The following is a 7471-nucleotide window of genomic DNA, read 5'->3' as shown; positions in this document are numbered from 1 at the left end:
GGGGCGGCCAGTGTTGGACAAGTGCTTTGAGCAGATGGGCGGCGGGTACTGTGCCTTGCTCAATAGCACCTTAGCAGTGTCCAGGAGGTAAACTGGTATCTCTCCAGCTACCAGTCCACCTCCATACAGGGACTTGAACCAGCGACCCTCCGGCTCCCAGCCCTGCTCCCTACAGACCGAGCCGCTGCCATCCTGTAAAGTGATGATAAGATGAGTGGACTGATGATTTATTCTTGACACAGTTCAACATTTTTGGGGAATATATGCATTCTTGAGAGAGGAGAGCTGAAGTCAGGATATGTTCAGGACATAGATTGGAAAGATGACGGACGTAGACTCGGAGACGTCACCCATTGGGTTGTGGACTGCCGTGTTGAAGCCAGGAGTTTGATTTTGGCTGCCACCATCTTGGTATTTTGGAGATAGAAGTGAGCATATTTGGATAAAAGGGTGGAGGTGTATATCTGCAATGACGCTGTGTTAAGCTAAATGCTAAATTTGGTAATTAGCTAATTTTTAACCCTTCTGGCCTGAGTTAGAAGGTACTGTCTGTCTGCATGTACTGCAGTACACAGAACTGGTTGAAAATTGGCAGATTTTACCTTCAGCTACCAGCTAACGGTAGCGCTAGCTAGCTAGCTTGGTTAGCAGAACTCTGAACAAGACATTTTTATGGGACCAAGGAGTTCCAGTTAACTTTGAAGAAGTGAAAACACACAGTGAGACGCTAAGAAACAAGGTCAGGTCAGTTTTAATGTCCACATTGTTAGCATGGTTAGCATTGCTAAGCCTCTGTCCTGATTGACAGGTTGGCGAGTAGCCATGGCCGAAATCCTCAGCTTTATTATATATTTTAAAATCAACGGGGCCATCATTTTCTAAAGAAAAAAACTAATAATGAAAATGTTTCCTGAGGTAATAAATCAAGGCAGAAGTAGAGTCATTTTCTTAAAGACTTCATTTGAAACGGACTCCTTTTTGGTTCCAGCGGAGGCCCCCCCTGCTGGACATGACACAGAATGCAACTTTACGGAACTTGGGTCACTTTTCAGGCCCGGAAGTTGGTTCAGGGTTATAAAGTATTTCTGATTCTGATTGATAGCCATGATTTATTATTGAGGTCATGAGATGAAGTCTCCTGAACCCCCCACCCCCAGCCAGAAATAGGTTAACATTTCTTGACCAGCGGCTCTGTAGTGCAGAGTTCGAGGTGTATTTTTCCACTCTGGACAGAGCCAGGCTAGCTCTTTCATCCTGTTCCCAGTCTTTATGCTAAGCTAAGCTAACCATATCCTACCCACCAGCTCCGTTCTGAGTACACATTCATGAAACCATTGTCAATCATCACATCCAACTGAACTATTCCGGAACACTTGTTTTGTGATGCACACTAAGACAAGTAGATTGGATATAGTTGGAATAACTATCAATTAGAATACAGCACTTAACACTAAAAAGGAATACAGTTAGACTAATTGAAAAACTAAAGGAGAGTTATTTCCACTCAAAGGTGCTGTGATTAGGGCTGCTTGATTATGGAAAACATAAGATCATGATATCTTTGGTCAATAATGAAGTCACGATTATTTAAGACGATTACTTTTTGACTTTTGTAAATATGTTCCATTTATTGAACTCAACAAACTTTTCCCCTTACACTTCTGCACGGCAGTTGTCATGTAAAGCAGGCAGAGCAACTCTGGTAAAAAAAGTAGCAAGATGTGAGTATGTCTATATCTAGATATAGATATAGTTATATATATGCATTGCGTGTCCAAAGTATTCACCATTCACTTTCTAAAGCAGTTGTTCTTAACTTACGGGGCACATGTTATTCTCTGTTATTTTTTGTGCTTCTCCAAACTCGACGGATACATTTCACCATAAAGTCGGTCTAAAATAAAAGACTGCGTAGCAGACAGTGTTGTTGGGGTTGTCTTCTCTCTCTGTCTGCGTGTAGACTACAGACAGGATGGGAGGGGTGAAAGTGCGCCCGTCAATCTGATCACAAGACAAAATAAGAGTTTGCTTGCAAAATGCGAAATAATCGTTTTTTTGTAATTGTTGGGAGCCAAAATCGTAATCACCATTAAAAATTGGATTCATTGCACAGCCCTACTGGGGATTAAGCCCTGTGTGGGTGCCTGGCTCTGGAGCTCCTCCATGGGGCCCAATGAGGAGGATCTCTCCTTCATCTCCACGGGCCTGGGGCCATGCAGCTTGCCTCTCTGTTTAGCTCTGCGTGTATACATAGCCATTGTTAATGGGACCCCAGTACAGATGTGTCCTCCTGTAGAGACAGAGCGAGACATCTGTGGTACTTTCACCCAACAACATCCAGAATCCACCTCCTTCAGTGGCAACCAGCCCTGTTCAAGCTGCACAGAGTTGCTTCTTATTATCAACATTATTATTAATAATACTGCAGTCAAATCTGGATCACAGAAGAATCCATTAGCTGATTGAGTAATGTTTATGGTCTATTTTGTTAGCAGTTATTGCGCCCAGGGGTATGGGGCTGTGCAGATACAACTATTAAAAACACATGAATGATTCCTACACTGCTGCTCTGGGTGACATGTTCCTTAATCACCAAACCAAATCCTCCCTAGAGCACCAAATGTAGATGAATCCGCCGCTGAAAATAGTCCCCACAAAGTCTCCATTTGTCCTGTTTCGGTAACTTTAGTTATGAACTACAGTGAGCAACTGTCGTAGGAAGTAACTGAGCATCTGGTAACACATTATTGAAAGGGGTGTGCATAAGACTAACATAACACCGTCATAACCATGACATGACACCTGGCAGTCCAGAGCGGGAGACACTACACAGAAGGGTTGCCAGATGGACAAATCGTTGTCCATTGGAAAACAAATAGTTCCAGTATGTCCCCTTGTTGTTTTTCACGTTACCGTTTTTGAGATTGAAGAAAAAGAAAAGACATCACATGTATGAAGGTTCACGGCCCCTCGGAACTGCAAATTCTCAACAGGTGTCTAAGTTAAGAATAAGCTCTGTGAGGTCCTGGGATTGGATCGTACCTCCCCCGAAACAACTGCCATAACCTTCACAACACCCCTGAAAACTGCCCCGACCCCCTCCCCCCCCTCTCTGTCGTTATCTCGCCCCAAACTTGGCCCCTTTAACATTTACAATGAACTACAAAAGACTCTCTGCAGACCTGGTGGATGCCTGGTGCACGTAGTAAACACAGGGGCATGATGGGAGCTAGGGGGCCATGTTGTGAGGTGTAGAAACGTGAAAAATATAGTCTCCCCCTGCCCCGGTTTCCTCACTCTGCTCCCCACAGAGCGGTCACCCAATGCACAAGGTCTACGCATTCACACATCACAAACACAAATACATACATATACATCCTCTACTGTGTGTGTGTGTGTGTGTGTGTGTGTGTGTGTCACGTGCTAATCAGGCAGCCTAACGCAAACAGCACACTTAAGTAGAAGTGGCTGAGCCACCTCTGCACTTCGTCAGAGCTCAGTTAGTGATGGCTGCACACACACACACACACACACACACACACACACACGCAGACACTCTGAGTCACTGAATGATACATTGCAGTGGAGTTTGAGACTAAACAGGCCTGCTGACAGTCGTAGATATTGCAAAGATATGCTTCGGTGAGCAAATTTGAAAACATCACTTAACTGTCCAGAAGGAAAGTGAGATATTTCATGACAAAGTATTGAATGCTACATGACTGTGATGGATGATACCCATGTGATAATAGTGTACCTAATAAATCAGCTGCAGTCCAATAATCCCACAGTAGCAACTAAAATATAGTAGGAATCACTAGTGGAAATAACACAGACAACAGGAGACAAGGAAAACACAACTTATAGCACAGTGGACCATGAGAATCAATCAATCCATTATGGTACTGGTGCTGAAAGGTCTAGAGGATGACGCTGCTGCATCCAGAGTTCCATCTTCGTCAGTCACAGGTCTACATATACATTTGGCTCTGCTCATGAAGTGTACCTTGCCTTGCCTTGCCCCTAATACTGTATCTGAAGTCTCTTTCATATAGACCTTAGTGGTCTCTAATACTGTATCTGAAGTCTCTTTATATAGACCTTAGTGGTCCCCTAATACTGTATCTGAAGTCTCTTATATGGACCTAGTGGTCCCTAATCTGTATCTAAGTCTCTTATATAGACCTTAGTGGTCCCTAATACGGTATCTGAAGTCTTTTTTTATATAGACCTTAGTGGTCCCTAATACTGTATCTGAAGTCCTTTATATAGACCTTAGTGGTCCCCTAATACTGTATCTGAAGTCTCTTTTATATAGACCTTATGGTCTCTAATCTGTTCTGAAGTCTTTTATAGACTTAGTGGTCCCTATACTGTATCTGAAGTCTCTTATATAGACCTTAGTGGTCCCTAATACTGTATCGGAATTCTCTTTATAGAGACCTTAGTGGTCCTAATATGTATCTGAGTCTCTTTATATAGACCTTAGTGGTCCCTAACTGTATCTGAAGTCTCTTTTATATGACCTTAGTGGTCCCTAATACTGAATCTGAAGTTCTCTTTATATAGACCTTAGTGGTCCCCTAATACTGTATCTGAAGTCTCTTTATATAGACCTTAGTGGTCCTCTAATACTGTATCTGAAGTCTCTTATATAGACCTTAGTGTTCCCCTAATACTGTATCTGAAGTCTCTTTTATATAGACCTTAGTGGTCCCCTATACTGTATCGGAAGTCTTTTATAGACCTTAGTGGTCCCAATACGTATCTGAAGTCTCTTTTATATAGACCTTAGTGGTCCCTATACTGTATCTGAAGCTCTTTTATATAGACCTTAGTGTGCCCCTAATACTGTATCTGAAGTCCTTTTATATAGACCTTAGTGGTCTCTAATACTGTATCTGAAGTCTCTTACATAGACCTTAGTGGTCCCCTAATACTGTATCGGAAGTCTCTTTATATAAGACCTTAGTGGTCCCCTAATACTGTACTGAAGTCTCTTTTATATAGACCTTAGTGATCCCTAATACTGTATCTGAAGTCTCTTTTATATAGACTTTAGTGGTCCCCTAATACTGTATCGGAAGCTATTGTTTTACTTACTAGCTATCGTCTAACTTGAAGGACCACCTAAGGGTCCTGGACCCCCTGTTGAAGATCTCAGATTTAGGTAACACAGTCATTAGACTGTTGGAGAAATAAAGAAAATAAAGTGAAGTATGGTCATGACATGTCTCTGCCTCCGCTGTGAGCGTTGATGTGGTTTAAGTCTAGCCCTGACTGCTCCAGTTGAACTGAATCCACCCTCTACTTTATCTCCATGATCTAGTTTCTTTCAGTTCTGTTGCTTCAGGTTGGGCCATAGACGTCTCTCTGCATCAGTCTTACTAAAGACTTCTCCAGTTGTGAGTGGGCTCTGCCAGTATCAACCAAATAAATTCCTGGAAGTATTCGTGAATAATATAAAGGGGGTTAAGGGAAATGTGTACCAGAGAGTGGAGTCCTAGAATTGATTCCGCATGGGACTTTTGAATGACGAGAGCACTTAACTCTGGAATCCTTGGCTATTTTGAGGCAGTCGTAGATTTTTAAGACTGTTTAACAGCTAACCCCATACTTATGGAATGAAATACTCACAGAAGGCCTGTAGGACATACATTTATTCACTGAAGTTTTATCTACATTTGGCTTCTCTTCAGCTGGTATGCTTATGAAGGCATCAGTGCTTCAAACTAAATGCTTATTAGACATCTGAAACTCCCCTGTGAAATTGGGTTCAGGTGCCATTCAACAATTTTGAAAACTTTAGGAAACAGACAGTCTGACCATCATACCCGCTTTATGCAATCATTTGTGAGGTTTCAAGAGGTTTAAAAGTGACCAAGGTTTGAATTTCTCTTGTAATGTAACAACAAGAATGCCTCAAAGACTTCATGTTTGGCCCTGCTCTCTGACGGCAGGCTTGAGACGCGTTCAGGTGTCAGTATACACAAAACCCCCATAATGATCTCCAGATCTAAATATGGGAATGTTGTGAGATATTTGGAGAGCAAAACTGGGATAACAATAGCTTTAAAACCACGTCAGTTGGCAGTAGCATACATGGTCCGTCAAGCAGTGACACATGAGCACCAAGTTAAATGAGTCAATGATCCACACTACAATCTGGACATACACAAGCAGGTGAATGATTTGAAGGATGAAACATGTAAAAATGAATGTGAATGTCAATAATAATGTGTTCAAGCAAAGGGAATTCAGACAGTTCTCTGTCACCCTCTGTAAATTCATTGCCCGTCCATTTCTCTGTGACTCCTCACTTATCTCTCTTTGCCGAGCTGCGCTGGTACTAAATAATTTGATAAAAATTGGCGATGATTTCTGGAAAAACAAAAGGCTGATGAGTTTTTTAAATTTTTTATTTTTTGGGATGCTTTGAGCAACAACGAAGGCCGACAACAAGGAGAATGTCATCCACTTCCATTATGTTAGAGAGAAAAGCCGACATCTCTACAACACACTCCGAAACAATCTAGATGGATAATAGCACTACAGATAAGAGCAAAAATAAGTTGATGTTTGATTCGGGGATGAAATGTCCTTTAAAATCAGACGTGTGGCAGCAGGCGCCGCCATCACACCGTCCTCACACAAACCAAATGACGAGTAAATGAGGTAACAGGCTGTACCCAGGATACCGCAGCCGTGCTCCAAATGACAGCGCCGTCCCTAACGTCCCTTCAGCACCTGTTGCAGGCCTCTAAACAGCCGCGCTGGCATTCCCCGGCCCGTAACCACCAGCACTGGGACGGAGAAGGTCCTCAGATGGGTTTCTATTCTGTTCAGGGTCAAACCCCATGCGGGCTTTTGTTTATCTAATGAGGTCAACTGTCACACTTGGATATGTGCAGAAAGATTTCATTCACGTTTAAAGCTAAAGTAAATTAAAAAAAAACATGGGGGGGGGGGGGTATCATCTAAGAGGACAATGTATGTTCAAACCACCTCTTGTAAGAACTACTGTGGGGGGGGTCACCTCAACAATGACAAACAGAGCCATAATATCATTCAGTTCAAAATTAGATTACTACTTTTTCTTTAAAGATTATCTTTTGGGCATTTTTAGGCCTTTAGTTTTGACAGGACAGCTGAATAAATGAAAGAAGGGGGGGGGGGGGATGACATGCAGCAAAGGGCTGCAGGTTGGCGTCTAACCCTGGCCTGTAAACCTCTATATATGTAGGTAGCCCGCTCTACCTACTGAGCTACCCGGGTACCCAAAAGTGGTCTCTTTAACAGGATCAGGATCAGTTTGGGTTCCATAATGTTGTTTCAATCAGGAGAGACATGTTTGCAAATATGCAAATAAGGTTTATTGTTCAGCTCAATACAGAGTACAAAGTCTTTGGCGATTACGCTGACGACACAACCGTCATCGGCCTCATCCGGGACGGTGATGAGTCGGCCTACA

General features: G+C 42.6%; 1 protein-coding gene across 18 annotated transcripts in view; it reads left to right on the top strand.

Annotated features, from left to right (window-relative positions):
- The window catches only part of col13a1 (collagen, type XIII, alpha 1), a 147866-nt gene that overhangs the window by 4094 nt on the left and 136301 nt on the right, over positions 1 to 7471 (top strand). The gene's annotated exons all lie outside the window — the stretch shown is intronic.

The sequence above is a fragment of the Etheostoma spectabile genome, chromosome 17 (genome assembly GCF_008692095.1).
Source record: "Etheostoma spectabile isolate EspeVRDwgs_2016 chromosome 17, UIUC_Espe_1.0, whole genome shotgun sequence".
NCBI lineage: Eukaryota > Metazoa > Chordata > Actinopteri > Perciformes > Percidae > Etheostoma > Etheostoma spectabile.
This window is presented reverse-complemented; position numbering and strand designations above follow the sequence as displayed.